The sequence below is a fragment of the Arachis hypogaea genome, chromosome 19 (assembly GCF_003086295.3).
Source record: "Arachis hypogaea cultivar Tifrunner chromosome 19, arahy.Tifrunner.gnm2.J5K5, whole genome shotgun sequence".
NCBI lineage: Eukaryota > Viridiplantae > Streptophyta > Magnoliopsida > Fabales > Fabaceae > Arachis > Arachis hypogaea.
The window spans coordinates 58,118,900-58,145,621 of NC_092054.1; the positions used below are offsets into that span (position 1 = coordinate 58,118,900).

Below are 26,722 nucleotides of genomic sequence, written 5' to 3' on the forward strand. Positions count from 1 at the left end.
CGTGCCTGACAACCACTTCCGTTCTACTTTCGATTGAATGAGTGTCTCTTAGATCTCTTAATCGGAATCTTCGTGGTGTAAGCTAGAATGATGGCAGCGTTCAAGAGAATCCGGAAGGTCTAAACCTTGTCTGTGGTATTCCGAGTAGGATTCAATGATTGAATGACTGTGACGAGCTTCAAACTCGCGATTGCTGGGCGTAGTGACAGAACGCAAAAGGATAGTAAATCCTATTCCAGCATGATCGAGAACCGACAGATGAATAGCCGTGCCGTGACAGGGTGCGTTGACCATTTTCACTGAGAGGATAGGATGTAAACCATTGACAAGGGTGATGCCTCCAGACGATTAGCCGTGTCATGACAGGGCATTTGGATCATTTTCCCAAGAGAAGACCGAAAGTAGCCATTGACAATGGTGATGCATTACATAAAGCCAGCCATGGAACGGAGTAAGACTGATTGGATGAAGATAGCAGGAAAGCAGAGGTTCAGAGGAACGAAAGCATCTCTATTCGCTTATCTGAGATTCTCACCAGTGATTTACATAAGTATCTCTATCCCTATCTTATTAATTATTTTCGAAAACCCTATTACTATTTTATATCCACCTGACTGAGATTTACAAGGTGACCATAGTTTGCTTCATACCAACAATCTCCGTGGGATTCGACCCTTACTCACGTAAGGTATTACTTGGACGACCTAGTGCACTTGCTGGTTAGTTGTGCGAAGTTGTGAACCATGGTATTGGCATCATGTTTTTGGCGCCATTACCAGGGAAAGAAAGAGCGATGAATTTTACATAATTAAAGTGTAATCACAATTTCTGCGCACCAAGTTTTTGGCGCCGTTGCCGGAGATTGTTCGAGTATGGACAACTGACGGTTCATCTTGTTGCTCAGATTAGGTAATTTTCTTTTTGTTTTGTTTTCAAAAATTGTTCAAAAATTTTTTCAAAATTATCTCACCTGTTTTCGAAAAATAAATAAATCAATAAATAAATGTTTTCAAAAAAAAATTTTTTCTTCAGAATTTTTAAGAATGAATTCTAGTGTTTCATGAAGTATGTTGAAGCCTGGCTGGCTGTAAAGCCATGTCTAAATTCTTTTGGACTGAGGTTTCACTTAGACTAAAGAGAAGAGCTTCTTTGTCTTTCTTAGCAAATTTGCTTATGCATGTAATTCCATACTAAAGCTTGGCTGGCTATTAAGCCATGCCTGACCCTTTGATTGGAGCTTTAGACTAAAGAGCATAAGATTCCTGGAATTCATATTAAAGATTTTGAAATCCTTATTTTTGTTTTTCAAATAATTTTCGAAAAAAAAAATACAAAAAAATTAGAAAATCATAAAAATCAAAAATATATATTTTTTTGTGTGTGTTCTTGTTTGAGTCTTGAGTCATGTTATAAGTTTGGTGTCAATTGCATGTTCATCTTGCATTTTTCGAAAATTTCATGCATTCATAGTGTTCTTCATGATCTTCAAGTTGTTCGTGGTAAGTCTTCTTGTTTGATATTTGCATTCACATGTTTTGTGTCTTTTCTTGTTTTTCATATGCATTCTTGAAATCTTAGTGTCTAAGCATTAAAGATTTCTAAGTTTGGTGTCTTGCATGTTTCCTTTGCATTAAAAATTTTTCAAAAATGTGTTCTTGATGTTCATCATGATCTTCATAGTGTTCTTGGTGTTCATCTTGACATTCATAGCATTCTTGCATGCATTCATTGTTTTGATCCATAACTTTCATGCATTGCATCATTTTTCTTGTTTTTCTCTCTCATCATAAAAATTCAAAAATAAAAAAAATATCTTTCCTTTTTTCTCTCATCAAATTTGAAAATTTGGAATGACTTTTTCAAAAATTTTTAAAATCAAGTTGTTTCTTATGAGTCAAATCAAATTTTCAAATTGAAAATCTTATCTTTTTCAAAATCTTTTTCAAAAATCAAATTTTTTTTCAAATTTCTTAGTTATTTTCAAAAATTATAAAAATATTTTTCAAAAATATTTTTCTTATTTTTATATCAAATTTTCGAAAATAACAATAACAATTAATGTTTTGATTCAAAAATTTCAAGTTTGTTACTTACTTGTTAAGAAAGATTCAAACTTTAAGTTATAGAATCATATCTTGTGATTTCTTGTGAATCAAGTCATTAATTGTGATTTTAAAAATCAAATCTTTTTCAAAAAACTAATTTTTATCATATCTTTTCAAAAATATCTTCTTATCTTATCTTTTTCAAAAATATAATTTCAAAATATCTTTTCTAACTTCCTAACTTCTTATCTTTTCAAAATTTGTTTCAACTAACTAACTAACTTTTTGTTTGTTTCTTATCTTTTTCAAAACCACCTAACTAACTCTCTCTCTCTAATTTTCGAAAATATCTCCCCCCTTTTTCAAAATTTCTTTTTAATTTATTAATTATTTTAATTTTTAATTTTAATTTTCGAAAACTACTAACCTTTTTCAAAAATTATTTTCAAAAATCACTAAACCTTTTTCAAAAATAATTTTCGAAAAATTCTCTCTCTCTCATCTCCTTCTATTTTATTTATTCATCTACTAACACTTCTCTTCATCTCACATCACTCACTAAATTCGAACCCCCTCTTCCATCTGTGTTCGAATTTCCTCTTCTTCTTTTCTTCTACTCACACAAGGACCTTTATACTGTGGTAAAGAGGATCCCTATTATTATTATTTTCCTGTACCCTCTTCTTTGTCATATGAGCAGAAGCAAGGACAAGAATATTCTTGTTGAAGCAGATCCAGAACCTGAAAGGACTCTGAAGAGAAAACTAAGAGAAGCTAAATTACAACAATCCAGAGATAATCTTTCAGAAATTTTCGAAAAGGAATAGGAGATGGCAGCCGAAAATAATAATAATGCAAGGAGGATGCTTGGTGACTTTACTGCACCTAATTCCAATTTACATGGAAGAAGCATCTCCATTCCTGCCATTGGAGCAAACAACTTTGAGCTGAAACCTCAGCTAGTTTCTCTGATGCAGCAGAACTGCAAGTTTCATGGACTTCCATCTGAAGATCCTTTTCAGTTCTTAACTGAATTCTTGCAGATATGTGATACTGTTAAGACTAATGGAGTAGATCCTGAAGTCTACAGGCTCATGCTTTTCCCATTTACTGTAAGAGAAAGAGCTAGAATATGGTTGGACTCTCAACCTAAAGATAGCCTGAACTCTTGGGATAAGCTGGTCACGGCTTTCTTAGCCAAGTTCTTTCCTCCTCAAAAGCTGAGCAAGCTTAGAGTGGATGTTCAAACCTTCAAACAAAAAGATGGTGAATCCCTCTATGAAGCTTGGGAAAGATACAAACAGTTGACCAAAAAGTGTCCCTCTGACATGCTTTCAGAATGGACCATCCTGGATATATTCTATGATGGTTTGTCTGAGTTATCAAAAATGTCATTGGACACTTCTGCAGGTGGATCCATTCACCTAAAGAAAATGCCTGCAGAAGCTCAAGAACTCATTGATATAGTTGCTAATAACCAGTTCATGTACACTTTTGAGAGGAATCCTGTGAGTAATGGGACGCCTATAAAGAAGGGAGTTCTTGAAGTTGATGCTCTGAATGCCATATTGGCTCAGAACAAAATATTGACTCAGCAAGTCAATATGATTTCTCAGAGTCTGAATGGAATGCAAGCTGCATCCAACAGTACTCAAGAGGCTTCTTATGCAGAAGAAGCTTATGATCCTGAAAACCCTGCAATAGCAGAGGTGAATTACTTAGGTGAACCTTATGGAAACACCTATAACCCATCATGGAGAAATCATCCAAATCTCTCATGGAAGGATCAAAGGCCTCAACAAGGCTTTAATAATGGTGGAAGAAACAGGTTTAGCAATAGCAAGCCTTTTCCATCATCCACTCAACAACAGACAGAGAATTCTGAGCAGAATCCATCTAGCTTAGCAAACTTAGTCTCTGATCTATCTAAGGCCACTGTGAGTTTCATGAATGAAACAAGGTCTTCCATTAGAAATTTGGAAGCACAAGTAGGCCAGCTGAGTAAAAGGATCACTGAAATCCCTCCTAGTACTCTCCCAAGCAATACAGAAGAAAATGCAAAAGGAGAGTGCAAGGCCATTGACATAACCAAAATGGCCGAACCCAATGAGGGAGAGGAGGACGTGAATCCCAAGGTGGAAGACCTCCTGGGACGTCCAGTGATCAATAAGGAGCTTCCCTTTGAGGAACCAAAGGACTCTGAGGCTCATCTAGAGACCATAGAGATTCCATTGAACCTCCTTATGCCCTTCATGAGCTCTGATGAGTATTCCTCTTCTGAAGAGAATGAGGATGTTACTGAAGAGCAAACTGCCAAGTTTCTTGGTGCAATCATGAAGCTGAATGCCAAATTATTTGGTATTGAGACTTGGGAAGATGAACCTCCCTTGTTCACAAATGAACTAAGTGATCTGGATCAACTGACATTGCCTCAGAAGAGACAGGATCCTGGAAAGTTCATAATACCTTGTACCATAGGCACCATGATCTTTAAGGCTCTGTGTGACCTTGGTTCAGGAATAAACCTCATGCCCCTCTCTGTAATAGAGAAACTGGAATCTATGGGGTACAAACTGCTAAAATCTCATTAGAGATGGCAGACAATTCAAGAAAACAGGCTTACGGACAAGTAGAGGACGTGTTAGTAAAGGTTGAAGGCCTTTACATCCCTGCTGATATCATAGTCCTGGATACTGGAAAGGAAGAGGATGAATCCATCATCCTAGGAAGACCTTTCCTAGCCACAGCAAGAGCTGTGATTGATGTGGACAGAGGAGAATTAATCCTTCAATTGAATGAGGATAACCTTGTGTTTACAACTCAAGGATCTCTCTCTGCATCCATGGAGAGGAAGCATAAAGCACTTCTCTCAAAGCAGAGTCAAACAAAGCCCCCACAGTCAAACTCTAAGTTTGGTGTTGGGAGGCCACAACCAAACTCTAAGTTTGGTGTTGAACTCCCATATCCAAACTCTAAGTTTGGTGTTGGAGAGTCTCAACAAAGCTCTGCACGCTTGTGAGGCTCCATGAGGGCCCACTGTCAAGCTATTGACATTAAAGAAGCGCTTGTTGGGAGGCAACCCAATGTTTATTTATCTAATTTTATTTTTGTTTTTCATGTTTTCTTAGGTTCATGATCATGTGGAGTCACAAAATAAACAAAAAAATTAGAAACGGAATCAAAAACAGCAGAAGAAAAATCACACCCTGGAGGAAGCACCTGTCTGGCGTTCAACGCCAGAACAGAGCATGGTTCTGGTGCTGAACGCCCAAAATGGGCAGCATCCTGGCGCTGAACGCCCAGAACAAGCATGGTTCTGGCGTTCAACGCCAGAAATGGCAAAATGGGCACCAACCTGGCGCTGAACGCCCAGAGTTGTGTGCAAGGGCATTTTACATGCCTAATGGGTGCAGGGATGTTAATCCTTGACACCTCCGGATCTGTGGACACCACAGGATCACCTCAAGATCTGTGGACACTACAGGATCATCTTAGGATCTGTGAATCCCACAGGATCCCCACCCACCTCACCCTCTCTCTCTCCATTCATGACCATCCCTTCTGTTTTCCATTCACCACTCACATCCATACACAAATCCCTCCATCTCCTCCATATCTTCTTCTTCTTCTATTCTTTCTTCTTTTGCTCGAGGGCGAGCAACATTCTAAGTTTGGTGTGGTAAAAGCATAAGCTTTTTGTTTTTCCATTACCATTGATGGCACCTAAACCTTTAAAAGAGGGGAAGGGAAGACAAAGGCTTCCACCTCCTAGTCATGGGAGATGGAAAGATTCATCTCAAGGGTCTATAGCTCAGTGGTAGAACACGTGGCTGCAAATCAAGAGATCCTTGAGATACCTCAGGGGATGCACTTCCCTCCACATAAATATTAGGAGCAAATCAACACCCCCTAGGAGAATTAAGTTCCAACATGGGACAACTAAGGGTGGAACATTAAGAGTACTCCATCATGCTTCATGAAATAAGAGAAGATCAAAAAGCAATGAGGGAGGAGCAACAAAGACAAGGAAGAGACATAGAAGAGCTCAAGGACGTCATTGGTTCCTCAAGAAGGAAACGCACCCATCACTAAGGTGGATTCATTCCTTGTTCTTATTTCTTCTGTTTTTCGTTTTCTATGTTATGTGCTTATCTATGTTTGTGTCTTCATTACATGATCATTAGTAGTTAGTAACTTTGTCTTAAAGTTATGAATGTCCTATGAATCCACCACCTCTCTTAAATGAAAAATGTTTTAATTCAAAAGAACAAGAAGTACATGAGTTTCGAATTTATCCTTGAACTTAGTTTAATTATATTGATGTGGTGACAATGCTTCTTGTTTTCTGAATGAATGCCTGAACAGTGCATATGTCTTTTGAAATTGTTGTTTAAGAATGCTAAATATGTTGGCTCTTGAAAGAATGATGACTAGGAGACATGTTATTTGATAATCTGAAAAATCATAAAAATGATTCTTGAAGCAAGAAAAAGCAGCAAAGAATAAAGCTTGCAGAAAAAAAAATAGGCAAAAAAAAAATATAGAAAGAAAAAGAAAAAAGCAAGCAGAAAAAGCCAATAACCCTTAAAACCAAAAGGCAAGGGCAAATAAAAAGGATCCCAAGGCTTTGAGCATCAGTGGATAGGAGGGCCTAAAGGAATAAAATCCTGGCCTAAGCGGCTAAACCAAGCTGTCCCTAACCATGTGCTTGTGGCGTGTAGGTGTCAAGTGAAAACTTGAGACTGAGCGGTTAAAGTCAAGGTCCAAAGCAAAAAAAAAAAAAAAGAGTGTGCTTAAGAACCCTGGACACCTCTAATTGGGGACTTTAGCAAAGCTGAGTCACAATCTGAAAAGGTTCACCCAATTATGTGTCTGTGGCATTTATGTATCCGGTGGTAATACTGGAAAACAAAGTGCTTAGGGACACGGCCAAGACTCATAAAGAAGCTGTGTTCAAGAATCATTATACTGAACTAGGAGAATCAATAACACTATCTGAACTCTGAGTTCCTATAGATGCCAATCATTCTGAACCTCAATGGATAAAGTGAGATGCCAAAACTATTAAAGAGGCAAAAAGCTATAACTCCCGCTCATTTGATTGGAGCTATGTTTCATTGATAGTTTGGGATTTATAGTATATTCTCTTCTTTTTATCCTATTTGATTTTCAGTTGCTTGGGGACAAGAAACAATTTAAGTTTGGTGTTGTGATGAGCGGATAATTTATATGCTTTTTGGCATTGTTTTTAGTATGTTTTTAGTAGAATCTAGTTACTTTTAGGGATGTGTTCATTAGTTTTTATGTTAAATTCACATTTCTGGATTTTACTATGAGTTTGTGTGTTTTTCTGTGATTTCAGGTATTTTCTGGCTGAAATTGAGGGACTTGAGCAAAAATCAGATTCAGAGGTTGAAGAAGGACTGCTGATGCTGTTGGATTCTAACCTCCCTGCACTCAAAGTGGATTTTCTAGAGCTACAGAACTCAAAATGGCGCGCTTCTAATTGCGTTGGAAAGTAGTTATCCAGGGGTTTCCAGCAATATATAATAGTCCATACTTTGGCCAAGAATAGACGACGCAAACTGGTGTTCAACGCCAGCTCTCTGCCCAATTCTGGCGTCCAGCGCCAGAAAAGGATCCAAAACCAGAGTTGAACGCCCAAACTGGCACAAATACTGGCGTTCAACTCCAAGAAGGACCTCTACACGTGCAACACTCAAGCTCAGCCGAAGAACACACCAAGTGGGCCCCGGAAGTGGATTTATGCATCAATTACTTACTTCTGTAAACCCTAGTAGCTAGTTTATTATAAATAGGACCTCTTACTATTGTATTAGACATCCTGGATCGTATTTTGATCCTGTGATCACGTTTTGGGGGCTGGCCATCTCGGCCATGCCTGGACCTTTCACTTATGTAATTTTAACGGTAGAGTTTCTACACTCCATAGATCAAGGTGTGGAGCTCTGCTGTTCCTCAAAGATTAATGCAAAGTACTACTGTTTCTATTCAATTCATCTTATTTCGCTTCTAAGATATTCATTCGCACTTCAACCTGAATGTGATGAACGTGACAATCATCATCATTCCCTATGAACGCGTGCCTGACAACCACTTCCGTTCTACTTTCGATTGAATGAGTGTCTCTTAGATCTCTTAATCGGAATCTTCGTGGTGTAAGCTAGAATGATGGCGGCATTCAAGAGAATCCGGAAGGTCTAAACCTTGTCTGTGGTATTCCGAGTAGGATTCAATGATTGAATGACTGTGACGAGCTTCAAACTCGTGATTGCTGGGCGTAGTGACAGAACGCAAAAGGATAGTAAATCCTATTCCAGCATGATCGAGAACCGACAGATGAATAGCCGTGCCGTGACAGGGTGCGTTGACTATTTTCACTGAGAGGATAGGATGTAAACCATTGACAAGGGTGATGCCTCCAAACGATTAGCCGTGCCGTGACAGGGCATTTGGATCATTTTCCCGAGAGAAGACCAAAAGTAGCCATTGACAATGGTGATGCATTACATAAAGCCAGCCATGGAACGGAGTAAGACTGATTGGATGAAGATAGCAGGAAAGCAGAGGTTTAGAGGAACGAAAGCATCTCTATTCGCTTATCTGAAATTCTCACCAGTGATTTACATAAGTATCTCTATCCCTATCTTATTAATTATTTTCGAAAACCCTATTACTATTTTATATCCACCTGACTGAGATTTACAAGGTGACCATAGTTTGCTTCATACCAACAATCTCCGTGGGATTCGACCCTTACTCACGTAAGGTATTACTTGGACGACCCAGTGCACTTGCTGGTTAGTTGTGCGAAGTTGTGAACCATGGTATTGGCATCATGTTTTTGGCGCCATTACCAGGGAAAAAAAGAGCAATGAATTTTACATAATTAAAGTGTAATCACAATTTCTGCGCACCAACCAACCGAAAGGGGCTCATGCCAATTGGCGTCTTGTATGCCGTTCGGTAGGCCCATAATGCATCGGTGAGGTTAGCACTCCAATCTTTCCTATTGGGCTTCACAATTCTTTCCATCATGCGTTTAATCTCTCGATTAGAAACCTCGGGTTGGCCGTTTGTCTGTAGGTGGTATGTCGTAGCCACTTTATGCATGATGCCATATTTCTTCATTAGCCCTTCCATTCTCCTATTTCAAAAATGTGAGCTATGGTCACTCACGATTGCTCGTGGCGACCCAAATCTACAAATGATGTTATTTCTCACAAAGGAAATGACCACATTAGCATAGTCCATCTGGGTGGGTATCGCTTCCACCCATTTGGACACATAATCAACGGCTAGTAGAATGTAGAGAAAACCATTAGAATTTGGGAATGGCCCCATGAAGTCGATACCCCATACATCAAAAATCTCACAAAATAGCATGGTTTGTTGGGAGATTTTATCCTTCTTGGAGATATTACCAAATCTAAGACATTGAGAACAAGATTTACAGAAAAGAGAAGAGTCCTTGAAAAGAGTTGGCCACCAAAATCCACAATCTAAAATTTTCCTTGCCGTTCTTTGAGGTCCATAATGACCTCCTCCTTCGGAGGAGTGGCAAGCTTCCATGATTGAGTGGAATTCGGTTTGTGGAATACACCTCCAAATTTCTTGATCCGCTCCACATCTCCAAAGGTATGGGTCATCCCACACATAGTATTTGGATTTGCTTTTTAGCTTATCCCTTTGATGTTTAGAGAGATTAGGAGGGAAGGAGCAAGATACCAAGTAATTGGCAATTGAAGCATACCAAGGAATGGCTTCCGAGATTGCTTGCAAGCCTTCAAAGGGAAAAGAATCATCAATAGGAGCAGTATCGCCTTTGCTGTGTTCAAGGCGACTTAAGTGATCCGCCACTAGGTTTTGCGAACCACTCCTATCTTTAATTTCCAAGTCAAATTCTTGCAACAATAAAACCCATCTAATCAATCTCGGTTTGGATTCCTTCTTAGCCAACAAATACTTTAACACCGCATCATCCGAGTACACTACCACCTTAGAACCAAGTAGATATGCTCGGAACTTGTCCAAAGTGAAAACTATTGCCAATAGTTCTTTCTCGGTGGTAGTGTTGCGGATTGGGCTCCATCTAGTATTTTTTATGCATAGGCTATGACATATGGATTCTTACCCTCGCGTTGTGCTAACGCGGCTCCCACGGTAAAATTTGAAGTATCACACATTATTTCGAATAGCCGACTCTAATCCGGCCCTCGCACGATGGGAGCTTGGGTCAATGCTACCTTGAGCTTGTCAAAAGCCTCCATGCACTCCTTGCTTAGATCAAACTCAATGTCCTTTTGCAACAATCTTGATAGAGGCAATGCTACCTTACTAAAGTCCTTTATAAATCTTCGATAAAATTCTACATGTCCAAGGAAGGACCGGACTTCCCTCTCGGAAGAGGGGTAAGGCAAGCTAGATATAACATTGATCTTTGTCAGATCTACAGAAATACCGTCTTTGGAAACAATATGTCCTAAAACAATGCCTTGCCAAACCATGAAATGACACTTCTCAAAATTCAAGACAAGGTTGGATTTAGTACATCTTTCCAAAACTTTTTCAAGGTTATCCAAGCAATGATAAAAAGAATCACCATATACCGTGAAGTCATCCATGAATACCTCCATGCATTGCTCTAGAAAATCCTCAAATATGCTCAGCATGCACCTTTGGAAAGTTGTCAGTGCATTGCATAAGCCGAATGGCATACACTTATAGGCATAAGTTCCAAAGGGGCAAGTAAATGTTGTTTTTTCTTGGTTCTCTAGAGCAATGTGTATTTGGAAGTACCCTGAATAGCCATCTAAAAAGCAATAATGAGATTTACCGGATAATCGATCGAGCATTTGATCGATAAACGGAAGTGGAAAATGATGCTTTTTAGTGGCCGAGTTCAACCTTCGATAGTCTATGCATACCCGCCAAGAGTTTTGCATCCTTGTTGCTATAAGCTCCCCGCTTTCATTCTTGATTATGGTTACCCCAGATTTCTTTGACACAACTTGTACGGGACTCACCCATTCACTATCTGAAATGGGGTAGATGATGTCCGCCTGATGAGCGGATAATTTATACGCTTTTTGACATTGTTTTTAGTATGTTTTTAGTAGGATCTAGTTACTTTTAGGGATGTTTTCATTAGTTTTTATGTTAAATTCACATTTCTGGACTTTACTATGAGTTTGTGTGTTTTTCTGTGATTTCAGGTATTTTCTGGCTGAAATTGAGGGACTTGAGCAGAAATCAGATTCAGAGGTTGAAGAAGGACTGCTGATGCTGTTGGATTCTGACCTCTCTGCACTCAAAGTGGATTTTCTGGAGCTACAAAACTTGGAATGGCGCGCTTCCAATTGCGTTGGAAAGTAGACATCCAGGGCTTTCTAGCAATATATAATAGTCCATACTTTGGCCAAGAATAGATGACGTAAACTGGCGTTCAACGCCAGCCTTCTGCCCAAATCTGGCATCCAGCGCCAGAAAAGGATCCAAAACCAGAGTTGAACGCCCAAACTGGCACAGAAACTGGCGTTCAACTCCACAAATGGCCTCTGCACGTGCAACACTCAGGCTCAGCCCAAACACACACCAAGTGGGCCCCGGAAGTGGATTTATGCATCAATTACTTACTCATGTAAACCCTAGTAGCTAGTTTATTATAAATAGGACCTTTTACTATTGTATTAGACGTCTTTTTGACCATCTTTGGACGCCTGGTTCTTAGATCAGAGGGGCTGGCCATCTCGGCCATGCCTGGACCTTCACTTATGTATTTTCAAACGGTAGAGTTTCTACACTCCATAGATTAAGGTGTGGAGCTCTGCTGTTCCTCAAAGATTAATGCAAAGTACTTCTGTTTTCTATTCAATTAATCTTATTTCGCTTCTAAGATATCCATTCGCACCCAAGAACGTGATGAAGGTGATGATTATGTGTGACGCTCATCATCCTTCTCCCTTATGAACGCGTGCCTGACAAACACTTCCGTTCTACATGAAATAAGCTAGAATGAATATCTCTTAGATCTCCTAACCAGAATCTTCGTGGCGTAAGCTAGAATGATGGCGGCATTCAAGAGAATCCGGAAAGTCTAAACCTTGTCTGTGGTATTCCGAGTAGGATTCAATGATTGAATAACTGTGACGAGCTTCAAACTCGCGATTGTTGGGCGTTAGTGACAGACGCAAAAGAAGGGTGAATCCTATTCCAGCATGATCGAGAACCGACAGATGAATAGCCGTGCCGTGACAGGGTGCGTGAGCATATTATTCACTGAGAGGAGGGATGTAGCCACTGACAACGGTGATGCCCTTGCATAAAGCCAGCCATGGAAAGGAGTAAGACTGATTGGATGAAGATAGCAGGAAAGTAGAGGTTCAGAGGAACGAAAGTATCTCCATTCGCTTATCTGAAATTCCTACCAATGATTTACATAAGTACCTCTATCCCTATCTTATTAATTATTATTCGAGAACACCATTATCCATTTATATCTGCCTGACTGAGATTTACAAGGTGACCATAGCTTGCTTCATACCAACAATCTCCGTGGGATTCGACCCTTACTCACGTAAGGTATTACTTGGACGACCCAGTGCACTTGCTGGTTAGTTGTACCGAAGTTGTGACAATTATGAATTAAGATCAGAGCACCAAGCTTTGGAGCCATTACCAGGATTTGTTCGAGCCTGGAGATCACAATTTCGTGCACCAAGTTTTTGGCGCCGTTGCCGGGGATTGTTCGAGTTTGGACAACTGACGGTTTATCTTGTTGCTCAGATTGGGTAACCTTCTTTTCGTTTTCTTTTCAAAAATCTTTCAAAAATATTTTCAAAAAAATTTCTCTTTTGTTTTCGAAAAATATAAAAATGTTTTCAAAAATTTTATTCAAGATTTTTAAGAATGAATTCTAGTGTTTCATGAAGCATGTGAAGCCTGGCTGGCTGTAAAGCCATGTCTAAATTCATTTGGACTGAGGCTTGTAATTTGTTATCAAGAGCAACTTAGTTGTTGCTCATCCACCTGCTGCTGATCCATGATCACCTGCTGAAGCTTGGCTGGCCATTGGCCATGTCTAGTGTTTTGGACTGGAGCTTTCTTTGAAGGCTTGGCTGGGTAGTGAGCCATGTCTAATTCCTGGACTGAAGCTTTAGACTAACATGGCAAGATTCCTGGAATTCATATTAAAAATTTTGGAATCCTTATTTTTTCTTTTTCATATTATTTTCGAAAAAATCCAAAAAAATTAGAAAATCATAAAAATCAAAAATATTTTCTGTTTCTTGTTTGAGTCTTGAGTCATATCATAAGTTTGGTGTCACTTGCATATGCATCTAGCATTTTTCGAAAATTTCATGCATTCATAGTGTTCTTCATGATCTTCAAGTTGTTCTTGGTAAGTCTTCTTGTTTGATCTTGATGATTTTTTGTTTTGTGTCTTTTCATGTTTATCATATGCATTCTTGAATTCTTAGTGTCTAAGCATTAAAGAATTCTAAGTTTGGTGTCTTGCATGTTTTCTTTGCATTAAAAATTTTTCAAAATTATGTCTATGATGTTCATCTTGACATTCAAAGTGTTCTTGGTGTTCATCTTGACATTCATAGCATTCTTGCATGCATTCATTGTCTTGATCTAAAAATTTCATGCATTGCATATTTTTCATGTTTTTCATAAAAATTTCAAAAATAAAAAAAATTATCTTTCCCTTTTTCTCTCATCAAATTCGAAAATTTGAGTTGACTTTTTCAAAAATTTTTAAAATCAAGTTGTTTCTTATGAGTCAAATCAAATTTTCAATTTGAAAATCTTATCTTTTTCAAAATCTTTTTCAAAAATCAAATCTTTTTCAAAAATTCTTAGTTATTTTCGAAAATTTCAAAAATATTTTTCAAAAATCTTTTTCTTATTTTTATACCAAATTTTCGAAAATAACATAATCAATTAATGTTTTGATTCAAAAATTTGAAGTTTGTTACTTGCTTGTTAAGAAAGATTCAAACTTTAAGTTCTAGAATCATATCTTGTGATTTCTTGTGAATCAAGTCATTAATTGTGATTTTAAAAATCAAATCTTTTTTTTTTTCAAAAACTAATTTCTATCATATCTTTTCAAAAATATCTTCTCATCTTATCTTTTTCAAAAATATCTTTTCAAAATATCTTTCCTAACCTCCTAACTTCCTATCTTTTCAAAATTTGTTTCAACTAACTAACTAACTTGTTGTTTGTTTTTTAACTTTTTCAAAACCACCTAACTAACTCTGTCTCTCTCTCATTTTCGAAAATATCTCTCCCCTTTTTCAAAATTTCTTTTTAATTTATTAATTATTTTAATTTTTAAAACTTAATTTTCGAAAATTACTAACAATTTTTCAAAAACCATTTTCAAAAATCACTAACCCCTTTTCAAAAATAATTTTCGAAAATTCCCTCCTTCTCTCTCATCCTATTCTATTTATTCATTCATATCCTAACATCTCATCTCACATCTCTTCCATCCGTACAGTTGTGTTTCTTCCTTTACATCACATTCTTTGTCTCCCCCTCTTTTCTTCCACTCACAAAGGGATCCCTATACTGTGGTATAAAGGATCTCTATTATTATTATTATTTTTCTGTGCCTTCTTCTTTGTCATATGAGCAGGAGCAAGGATAAGAACATTCTTGTGGAAGCAGATCCAGAACCTGAAAGGACTCTGAAGAGAAAATTAAGAGAAGCTAAAATACAACAATCCAGAGAAAACCTTTCAGAAATTTTCGAACAGGAAGAGGAGATGGCAGCCGAAAATAATAATAATGTAAGGAAGATGCTTGGTGACTTTACTGCACCTAATTCCAATTTACATGGAAGAAGCATCTCCATTCCTGCCATTGGAGCAAACAACTTTGAGCTGAAACCTCAATTAGTTTCTCTGATGCAGCAGAACTGCAAGTTTCATGGACTTCCATCTGAAGATCCTTTTCAGTTCTTAACTGAATTCTTGCAGATATGTGATACTGTTAAGACTAATGGAGTAGATCCTGAAGTCTACAGGCTCATGCTTTTCCCTTTTGCTGTAAGAGACAGAGCTAGATTATGGTTGGATTCTCAACCTAAAGACAGCCTGAACTCTTGGGATAAGCTGGTCACGGCTTTCTTAGCCAAGTACTTTCCTCCTCAAAAGTTGAGCAAGCTTAGAGCTGATGTCCAAACCTTCAGACAGAAAGAAGGTGAATCCCTCTATGAAGCTTGGGAAAGATACAAACAGTTGACCAAAAAGTGTCCTTCTGACATGCTCTCAGAATGGACCATCCTGGATATATTCTATGATGGTCTATCTGAGTTATCTAAGATGTCATTGGATACTTCTGCAGGTGGATCCATTCACCTAAAGAAAATGCCTGCAGAAGCTCAAGAACTCATTGACATGGTTGCTAATAACCAGTTCATGTACACTTCTGAAAGGAATCCTGTGAATAATGGGACGCCTATGAAGAAGGGAGTTCTTGAAGTTGATGCTCTGAATGCCATATTGGCTCAGAATAAAATATTGACTCAGCAAGTCAATATGATCTCTCAGAGTCTGCATGGAATGCAAGCTGCATCCAACAGTACTCAAGAGGCATCTTCTGAAGAAAAAGCCTATGATCCTGAGAACCCTGCAATAGCAGAGGTGAACTACTTAGGTGAGCCTTATGGAAACACCTATAACTCAACATGGAGAAATCATCCAAATTTCTCATGGAAGGATCAAAAGCCCCAACAAGGCTTTAATAATGGTGGAAGAAACAGGTTTAGCAATAGCAAGCCTTTTCCATCATCAACTCAGCAACAGACAGAGAACTCTGAACAAAATGCTTCTAATTTAGCAAATCTAGTCTCTGATCTATCGAAGGCCATTGTAAGTTTCATGAATGAAACAAGGTCTTCCATTAGAAATTTGGAAGCACAAGTGGGCCAGCTGAGTAAAAGGATCACTGAAATCCCTCCTAGTACTCTCCCAAGCAATACAGAAGAGAACCCAAAAGGAGAGTGCAAGGCCATTGACATAAGCGCCATGGCCGAACCTGTGAGGAGAGGAGAGGACGTGAATCCCAAGGAGGAAGACCTCCTGGGACGTCCAGTGGTCAATAAGGAGCTTCCCTCTGAGGAACCAAAGGAATCTGAGACTCATCTAGAGACCATAGAGATTCCATTGAACCTCCTTATGCCCTTCATGAGCTCTGATGAGTATTCCTCTTCTGAAGAGAATGAGGATGTTACTGAAGAGCAAACTGCCAAGTTTCTTGGTGCAATCATGAAGCTGAATGCCAAATTGTTTGGCATTGATACTTGGGAAGTTGAACCTCCCTTGTTCATCAATGAACTAAGTGATCTGGATCAACTAACATTGCCTCAGAAGAGACAGGATCCTGGAAAGTTCATAATACCCTGTACCATAGGCACCATGATCTTGAAGGCTCTGTGTGACCTTGGTTCAGGAATAAACCTCATGCCTCTCTCTGTAATAGAGAAACTGGGAATCTATGGGGTGCAAGCTGCTAAAATCTCACTAGAGATGGCAGACAGCTCAAGAAAACAGGCTTATGGACAAGTAGAAGATGTATTAGTAAAGGTTGAGGGCCTTTACATACCTACTGATTTCATAGTCCTGGATACTGGAAAGGAAGAGGATGAATCCATCATCCTAGGAAGACCTTTCCTGGCCACAGCAAGAGCTGTGATTGATGTTGACAGAGGTGAAATATTCCTTCAATGGAATGAGAACTCCCTTGTATTCAAAACTCAAGGATCTCCCTCTGCAACCATGAAGAGGAAGCATGAAAAGCTTCTCTCAAAGCAGAGTCAACCAGAGCCCCCACAGTCAAACTCTAAGTTTGGTGTTGGGAGGCCACAACCAAACTCTAAGTTTGGTGTTGAACTCCCATATCCAAACTCTAAGTTTGGTGTTGGAGAGTCTCAACAAAGCTCTGCACATCTGTGAGGCTCCATGAGAGCCCACTGTCAAGCTATTGACATTAAAGAAGCGCTTGTTGGGAGGCAACCCAATGTTTATCTAATTCTTATTTTTATTATTTTTCATGTTTTCTTAGGTTCATGATCATGTGGAGTCACAAAATAAATAGAAAAATTGAAAACTGAATCAAAAACAGCAGAAGAAAAATCACACCCTGGAGGAGCATCTGTCTGGCGTTCAGCGCCACAACAGAGCATGGTTCTGGCGCTGAACGCCCAAAATGGGCAGCTTCTGGGCGCTGAACGCCAGAACAGGCATGGTTCTGGCGTTCAACGCCAGAAATGGCACACAAATGGGCGTTGAACGCCCAAAATGGCCACCAACCTGGCGCTGAACGCCCAGAGTTGGGTACAAAGGCATTTTTACATGCCTAATGGGTGCAGGGATGTAAATCCTTGAACACCTCAGGATCTGTGGACCCCACAGGATCCCCACCTACCTCCACTCACTTCTTCTCACCACTCTCTTTCACACAACCCCACAAACACTCTTCCCTAAAAACCCCTCACCAATCACCTCAATCTCTCTTCCCCACTAAACCTTCACCACTCACATCCATCTCCTCTTCCCCATAAGCCTACCTCATAAACTCCACCTACCTTCAAAATTCAAAACCAATTTCCCATCAAATTCACACAACACACCCCTCTACACTCCTCTTGGCCGAAACCACATCTCCCTCTCCCTCTCCATATTTCTTCTTCTTCTTCTTCTATTCTTTTGTTTATTGCTCGAGGGCGAGCAATATTCTAAGTTTGGTGTGGTAAAAGCATAGCTTTTTTGTTTTTCCATTACCATTGATGGCATCTAAGACCGGAGAATCCTCTAGAAGAGGGAAAGGGAAGACAAAAGCTTCCACATCCGAGTCATGGGAGATGGAAAGGTTCATCTCCAAAGCCCATCAAGACCACTTCTATGATGTTGTGGCCAAGAAGAAGGTGATCCCTGAGGTCCCTTTTAAACTCAAAAGAAATGAGTATCCGGAGATCCGACATGAAATTCAAAGAAGAGGTTGGGAAGTTCTAACAAATCCCATCCAACAAGTCGGCATCCTAATGGTTCAAGAATTCTATGCTAATGCATGGATCACCAAGAACCATGATCAAAGTAAGAACCCGGATCCAAAGAACTATGTTACAATGGTTCGGGGGAAATACTTAAATTTTAGCCCGGAGAATGTGAGGTTGGCATTCAACTTGCCATACATGGAAGAGAACGCACGCCCCTACACAAGGAGAGTCAACTTTGATCAAAGGTTGGACCAAGTCCTTATGGACATATGTGTAGAAGGAGCTCAATGGAAAATTGACTCCAAAGGCAAGCCGGTTCAACTAAGAAGATTGGACCTCAAGCCTATAGCTAGAGGATGGTTGGAGTTTATTCAATGCTCAATCATTCCCACTAGCAACCGGTCTGAAGTTACTATAGACCGGGCCATCATGATCCATAGCATCATGATTGGAGAAGAGGTGGAAGTTCATGAGATTATACCTCAAGAACTCTACAAGGTGGCTGACAAGTCCTCCACCATGGCAAGGTTAGCCTTTCCTCACCTCATTTGCCACCTATGCAATTCAGCTGGGATTGACATAGAGGGAGATATCCTCATCAAAGAGGACAAGCCCATCACTAAGAAAAAAATGGAGCAAGCAAGAGAGCCCAGTCATGGAGCTCAAGAGGCGCAAGAAGCTCATCACCATGAGATTCCGGAAATGCCTCAAATGCACTTTCCTCCACAAAACTATTGGGAGCACATCAACACCTCCCTAGAAGAATTGAGTTCCAATATGGGACAACTAAGGGTGGAACATCAAGAGCACTCCATCATGCTTCATGAAATAAGAGAAGATCAAAAAGCAATGAGGGAGGAGCAACGAAGACAAGGAAGAGACATAGAAGAGCTCAAGGACATCATTGGTTCCTCAAGAAGGAAACGCCACCATCACTAAGGTGGATTCATTCCTTGTTTTTGCTTTCTCTGTTTTTCGTTTTCTATGTTATGTGCTTATCTATGTTTGTGCCTTCATTACATGATCATTAGTAGTTAGTAACTTTGTCTTAAAGATATGAATGTCCTATAAATCCATCACCTCTCTTAAATGAAAAAATGTTTTAATTCAAAAGAACAAGAAGTACATGAGTTTCGAATTTATCCTTGAACTTAGCTTAATTATATTGATGTGGTGACAATGCTTCTTATTTTCTGAATGTATGCTTAAACAGTGCATATGTCTTTTGAAGTTGTTGTTTAAGAATGTTAAATATGTTGGCTCTTGAAAGAATGATGACTAGGAGACATGTTATTTGATAATCTGAAAAATCATAAAAATGATTCTTGAAGCAAGAAAAAGCAACAAAAAACAAAGCTTGCAGAAAAAAAAAAAAAGAGAAAAAAATAGGCGAAAAAAAAACAGAAAGAAAAAGAAAAAGCAAGCAGAAAAAGCCAATAACCCTTAAAACCAAAAGGCAAGGGCAAATAAAAAGGATCCCAAGGCTTTGAGCATCAGTGGATAGGAGGGCCTAAAGGAATAAAATCCTGGTCTAAGCGGCTAAACCAAGCTGTCCCTAACCATGTGCTTGTGGCGTGTAGGTGTCAAGTGAAAACTTGAGACTGAGCGGTTAAAGTCAAGGTCCAAAGCAAAAGAAGAGTGTGCTTAAGAACCCAGGACACCTCTAATTGGGGACTTTAGCAAAGCTGAGTCACAATCTGAAAAGGTTCACCCAATTATGTGTCTGTGGCATTTATGTATCCGGTGGTAATACTGGAAAACAAAGTGCTTAGGGCCACGGCCAAGACTCATAAAAAAGCTGTGTTCAAGAATCATCATACTAAACTAGGAGAGTCAATAACACTATTCGAAATCTGAAGTTCCTATAGATGCCAATCATTCTGAACCTCAATGGATAAAGTGAGATGCCAAAACTATTCAAGAGACAAAAAGCTATAAGTCCCGCTCATATGATTGGAGCTATGTTTCATTGATAGTTTGGAATTTATAGTATATTCTCTTCTTTTTATCCTATTTGATTTTCAGTTGCTTGGGGACAAGCAACAATTTAAGTTTGGTGTTGTGATGAGCGGATAATTTATACGCTTTTTGACATTGTTTTTAGTATGTTTTTAGTAGGATCTAGTTACTTTTAGGGATGTTTTCATTAGTTTTTATGTTAAATTCACATTTCTGGACTTTACTATGAGTTTGTGTGTTTTTCTGTGATTTCAGGTATTTTCTGGCTGAAATTGAGGGACTTGAGCAGAAATCAGATTCAGAGGTTGAAGAAGGACTGCTGATGCTGTTGGATTCTGACCACCCTGCACTCAAAGTGGATTTTCTGGAGCTACAAAACTCGGAATGGCGCGCTTCTAATTGCGTTGGAAAGTAGACATCCAGGCCTTTCCCGAAATATATAATAGTCCATACTTTGGCCAAGAATAGACGACGTAAACTGGCATTTAACGCCAGCTTTCTGCCCAAATCTGGCGTCCAGCGCCAGAAAAGGATCCAAAACCAGAGTTGAACGCCCAAACTGGCACAGAAACTGGCGTTCAACTCCACAAATGGCCTCTGCACGTGCAACACTCAGGCTCTGCCCAAACACACACCAAGTGGGCCCCGGAAGTGGATTTATGCATCAATTACTTACTCATGTAAACCCTAGTAGCTAGTTTATTATAAATAGGACCTTTTACTATTGTATTAGACGTCTTTTTAACCATCTTTGGACACCTGGTTCTTAGATCAGAGGGGCTGGCCATCTCGGCCATGCCTGGACCTTCACTTATGTATTTTCAAACGGTAGAGTTTCTACACTCCATAGATTAAGGTGTGGAGCTCTGCTGTTCCTCAAAGATTAATGCAAAGTACTTCTGTTTTCTATTCAATTCATCTTATTTCGCTTCTAAGATATCCATTCGCACCCAAGAACATGATGAAGGTGATGATTCTGTGTGACGCTCATCATCCTTCTCCCTTATGAACGCGTGCCTGACAAACACTTCCGTTCTACATGAAATAAGCTAGAATGAATATCTCTTAGATCTCCTAACCAGAATTTTCGTGGCGTAAGCTAGAATGATGGCGGCATTCAAGAGAATCCGGAAAGTCTAAACCTTGTCTGTGGTATTCCGAGTAGGATTCAATGATTGAATGACTGTGACGAGCTTCAAACTCGCGATTGTTGGGCGTTAGTGACAGACGCAAAAGGAGGGTGAATCCTATTCCAGCATGATCGAGAACCGACAGATGAATAGCCATGCCGTGACAGGGTGCGTGAGCATATTATTCACTGAGAGGAGGGATGTAGCCACTGACAACGGTGATGCCCTTGCATAAAGCCAGCCATGGAAAGGAGTAAGACTGATTGGATGAAGATAGCAGGAAAGCAGAGGTTCAGAGGAACGAAAGTATCTCCATTCGCTTATCTGAAATTCCTACCAATGATTTACATAAGTACCTCTATCCCTATCTTATTAATTATTATTCGAAAACACCATTATCCATTTATATCTGCCTGACTGAGATTTACAAGGTGACCATAGCTTGCTTCATACCAACAATCTCCGTGGGATTCGACCCTTACTCACGTAAGGTATTACTTGGACGACCCAGTGCACTTGCTGGTTAGTTGTACCGAAGTTGTGACAATTATGAATTAAGATCAGAGCACCAAGCTTTGGAGCCATTACCAGGATTTGTTCGAGCCTGGAGATCACAATTTCGTGCACCACCACCTCAAGTAACCAGGTTACCTCTTTCTTGACAACCTCTAGAATGGTAGGATTCAATTGTCTTTGAGGTTGTCGAACGGGTCTAGCTCCCTCTTCTAAGAAGATCCGGTGCTCACACACTTGGGGCTTATCCCCACTAGATCCGCCAAGCTCCACCCTATGGCCCTTTTGTTCTTTCTCAAAACACATAGCAACTTTTCTTCTTGTTGAGGACTTAGTTCCCTTGCTACAATCACCGGGATCTTGTGGGCTTCATAAAGGTATGAGTAGTTTAGGTGGGGCAGTAGTGGCTTCAACTCTAGCTTTTGCTCTTGACTCGACACTTGAACTTCTTCACTTGGATCTTCACTATTTTCTTCAATCATATATTTCTCATCTAGCTTTGCATAATGCACTTCGGCCACAATGTTGTCAATTAAGTCACACCGGAATATAGAGTGATTCTCTAGTGGGTGCTTCATTGCTTCTTCTAAGCTAAAACTCACGACTCTCCCATCTATCTCAAATGAGTAGGTTCCTGAATAGGCATCCAACTTGAATCTAGAGGTCCTCAAAAATGGCCTCCCAAGTAGGATAGATGATGTCCTTTCGGATTCACTTGGTGGTATCTGAAGGATATGAAAATCAATTGGAAACACCAAACCCTTTATGTTGACCAACACATCTTCCGCAATACCCGTCACAGTTATTATGCTTTTGTCCACCAAGACAAACCTAGCGGCCGACCGCTTCAACGGTGGGAGCTTCAATATATGATAAACGGAAAGAGGCATAATGCTAACGCATGCACCAAGGTCACACATACAATCAATGAATTAGACTCCATTAATGATACAAGAGACTAAGCAAGGGCCCGAATCAACACACTTTTCCAAGATGGCTACCATCAAAGCCGAAATAGAACTCCCCAATGGAATGGTTTCTAACTCATGGATTCTATCTTTGTTCATACACAGGTCCTTAAGAAACTTCGCATATTTAGGCACTTGATGTATAGCATCAAAGAGAGAGATAGTTACCTCCACTTTCTTGAACATCTCTACCATTTTTGGGTCAAGTTCTACACGCTTCTTAGTCCTTCTTGCCAATGTAGAAAATGGGATTGGTTGAGCCACTTCCTCTAAGACTTGTTCCTTTCTAGGGACTTCACTCCTTAGTTGAGGGTTATCATCTTCAAATATCTCATGTGCTTCATCTTCCTCTTCTATTTCTTCTATCTCCACCACATCCTCCTCTTGAGTAATTATCATTGGTCTAGCTGCCTTTGAGCTCCTCTCTTTCAATCGAGTTCCGGACCTCAAGATTACGGCGTTGATGCCACCCTTGGGGTTGGGTAGAGGTTGAGAAGGTATGGCACTAGAGTTTGGAGATTAAGGAGTGGAGGTAGAGGATGGCTCCATGCTAGCAATGAGAGCTTGGAGGGTGGAAGTAAGACCATTGAGACTTGAGTTGAGTGTATTTTGGAGTTCTCTTTGCCCTTGGAGTATGGACCAGAGTGTCTTATCTTGATTTGAAGAAGTGGAAGGATAGGTGATTTGTGGTGCTTGTGATTGGTTGGGTTGGGGTGGTTGTCTATGCGGTGGTATGTAGGTTTGGTAGTTCCTTACTTGGTTTGGTTATTGATTTGGAGGGTTTTGTGAGTATCGGTTTTGTAGATTGTTGGTGTTCCATCTTTGGTTGCCTCCATTGTTCCTACCTCATTGTTGATAATTGTCCCGCTAACCTTGGTTGGAGCTATCCCTCCAATCTTGATTAGAGTTGTTACTCCCTTGGTTATAATTGCCTCCTTGTTGGGGGTACCCTTGGTTGAAATTGCTCCCTTGTGAATGGTATCCTTGATTAGGATGTTCATAGAAGGAGCGATCGTAGAAGTTGTGGGTAGCTGCTAGAGTGTTATCCTCTTGGAGACTTGGACATTCATCCGTGTAGTGGGAGTAGCATGAGCAAATACCACATACTTTCTGGGGGACCAATTGTTGGCTTTGTTGGTGTTGAGGAGATTGTGGAGGTTGTTGTTGATTCACTTAGAGTTGCTTTAGAAGACTTGTCATCTCACACAAGGTCTTGGTAAGGGTGGTGGTCTCACCTCTAGAAGAGACTTCATTTATGGCCTTTGGGCGGTTGATTCTCCATCTAGCATGTTGAGTGGATTCGGCCAAGTCGGTAATGAGTTGCCATGCCTCCTTTGCCGTCCTATAATTTGACAAAGAACCGTTTCTTGAGGCATCCAATAGATTCTTATCTTGCTCTCCCAAGCCTTGGCACACATAACTAAGCAATACTTGGGTGTCGATCATGTGATTTGGACATGAGTCAAGAAGTTTGCGAAATCGCTCCCAATATTCATATAGGGTTTCCATCTCGCCTTGTACAATACATGAGACCTCTTTTCTTAGCTTGTCCGTCATTTCCACGGGCATGAATTTATCAAGGAATTCTCTTCTAAGCAAGTCCCAATCAGAGACAACATCACTAGGTAAGGTATAAAACCACTCCTTGGCTCTTCCCTCAAGAGAGAAAGGGAAGGCAAACAACCATATGGCCACTTCATCGGATCCTTCCTGCCTAGTGGTCGAGCATACACCATGAAAATCCTTAAGGTGTCTAATTGGATCTTGTGCGGGAGGTCCATGGAACTTTGGTAGAAAATTGATGAGAGCGGTCCTGAGTTCAAAGTTTGTATTCAAGTTGGGATGAAGCACATGAAGAGGTTGGAGAGCAAAGTCCGGTGCACCCGCTTCCTTGAGAGTAACTCTCCTTGGAGTGACCATATTGTCAAAACCTAGATCAAAAGAAGAACTATCAGTAGTATCAACGGAAGAGTAATTGGTGCCTTCTTTGAATGACGATTCGGAATCCACCTCGGATATGGTTGGTGAATTGGTAAAAACCTTTTCACCTTCCTCAAAGGTTAACCGCCTCCTAGCTTGCCTAATATGAAGCAAAGTTCTTTCAATTTCCAAATCAAATTGTGCTAAGCTCGGATTCAGTAGTGAACGCGTCATACAATGAAGGAGATAAGAAGCTCATGACATCAAGTAATACTTAAGAAAAGATTAATCCTAACTAAAAATCAAACAAACAAACAATCAAGAGAGAAATTCAAGTATCCACATATTAAAATATTCACACTAACCAATAGAATGGCACACATAAGCGATCCCCGGCAATGGCGCCATTTTGATGAACAAAATTCTTATGCCGGTATAGAAAGTAGCAATGAATCCAATCATGAGTATAGTCTAACTAACATGCAAATATCGCATCAAAAAATTCTAAAATCTATGACCGAGAGTATTAATCCCGGGTCGTTCTCCCTAGAAATTGCCTTAGAATGCACATTATCGATTAGGAAGTCTTTTGTAGTTTTGAGAGTTGGTGCAAGAATTCAAACTAACAAAGGTAAACAATAATTGATTAAGATAAAGGCCTTGGCTAAGGGTGAGTATTGGAAGTTCCATCAATGTAGTTTCCTTCAATTGTGATAAGAATTGATTATTGCTTCCCTTAGTTAACCCCCTAATAATGGAGGAAAGTCAAGTGAAAGTAACTAACTTGAGTCACAAGTCCTAGTCTCACCCTAGGGAAGTCTAGTTTTAGTGCACTCCAAGTCAATTAGCAATTCTCAATTCCTAATCAACAATTGATATCCACTACTCAAGTGTCTCCAATAACTCAACCACTAAGCCAAGTAAGGAAAATCTACTCCATAGCTAGGGTTGTCATTTTCAAAAACAATTAGTAGGCAATCATAGAAGACATGATGAAATTGAGACAAAAGAATTGAATTAAAGCTATCTAATCCAAACAATCATCAACAATCAATCAATTGAATAAAATTTCTCAATTCATTAATCACAATTCAAAGTAACAAGATCACAAATCTAGATCCAAGTGAATGAATCAAAAGAACACTAATTGATAGTTGGAGAAGAGTAGATCTACAACTTGTATCAAAGAAAAAGTGAATTAGCAATGGATCTCACCAAGAAATCAAGGGAGAATTGCAATGGAGAAAGTGAAATCCTAGAGAGAAGTTGGAGTTTCTCTCTCTAAAAGCAAAATGTAACTAGCTACCCAAAAATATCTAGAATTATGTCTAATTATTCCAACCCCCCTAATCCTTGGTCTTCTTATGCTCTTCCCGCCAGATTTCTGCCCCAAAACAGGGCCTGCAACTGCCTAAAATTGCTGGTCACGTTTTTTTCTTAAAAAATCACATGCGCCCATCGGCGCGTACACGCACAACACGTGTACGTGTCCCTGGGGCTTTTTGCGATCCATGCGCAGGCGTGCAGTACGCGTGCGCGTCCAAGGATTTCTAGCCCATACACATAAACGCGCCGGCTTCTCGCTTGGGCTCCAGTGCGCCGGCTCTGAGGTTGCACATCCGCGCATATGCATACGGTGCGCATACGCACCCATGTCCAGGTTCCAAATATCTAATTTTTCCATGCTCCTTCCATTCATGCATGCTTCCTTCATCCCTCTTAGCCATTTTTGCCCTATAACTTTTGAAACCACTTAACGAATAGATCATGACATCGAATGGTAATAGAAGAGGATTACGATATATCAATTTTAATGCAAAAGAAGCATGTTTTCATCTATGAAGCAAGGTTCGGGAAGGAACACAAAATCATGCATTTTTATATGAATAAGTGTGGAAGACCATTGATAAAACCCTCAAAATCTATACATGATTGATGAGAGGAACTTTTGCGTGGTCTAGAAATTTACGGATAAATCCTCGTTGCAAGTATAGTTTCTAAACCTTCAAAAGTCCTTTCATACAAACGTTTTGGTTGTCACAAGTAACAAACCCCTTTGAAATTGATAACCGAGTATTCAAACCTCGGGTCGTCTTCTCAAGGAATTGCAGGGAAGTATGTTCTTATTATTGGTTATGAAGATTGTAAATT

At 39.7% G+C, this 26,722-nt stretch overlaps 2 non-coding genes across 2 annotated transcripts; both read right to left on the bottom strand.

Moving 5' to 3' along the window:
- Positions 1-3,271: 3,271 nt before the first annotated feature.
- Positions 3,272-3,379, bottom strand: LOC112781038 (small nucleolar RNA R71). Its single transcript, XR_003191837.1, has one exon. It is a non-coding gene; the product is annotated as a small nucleolar RNA R71 (small nucleolar RNA).
- An 11,865-nt stretch (positions 3,380-15,244) lies between these two features.
- On the bottom strand, positions 15,245-15,348 carry LOC112781161 (small nucleolar RNA R71). Its single transcript, XR_003191955.1, has one exon. It is a non-coding gene; the product is annotated as a small nucleolar RNA R71 (small nucleolar RNA).
- Between the last annotated feature and the right edge of the window lie 11,374 nt (positions 15,349-26,722).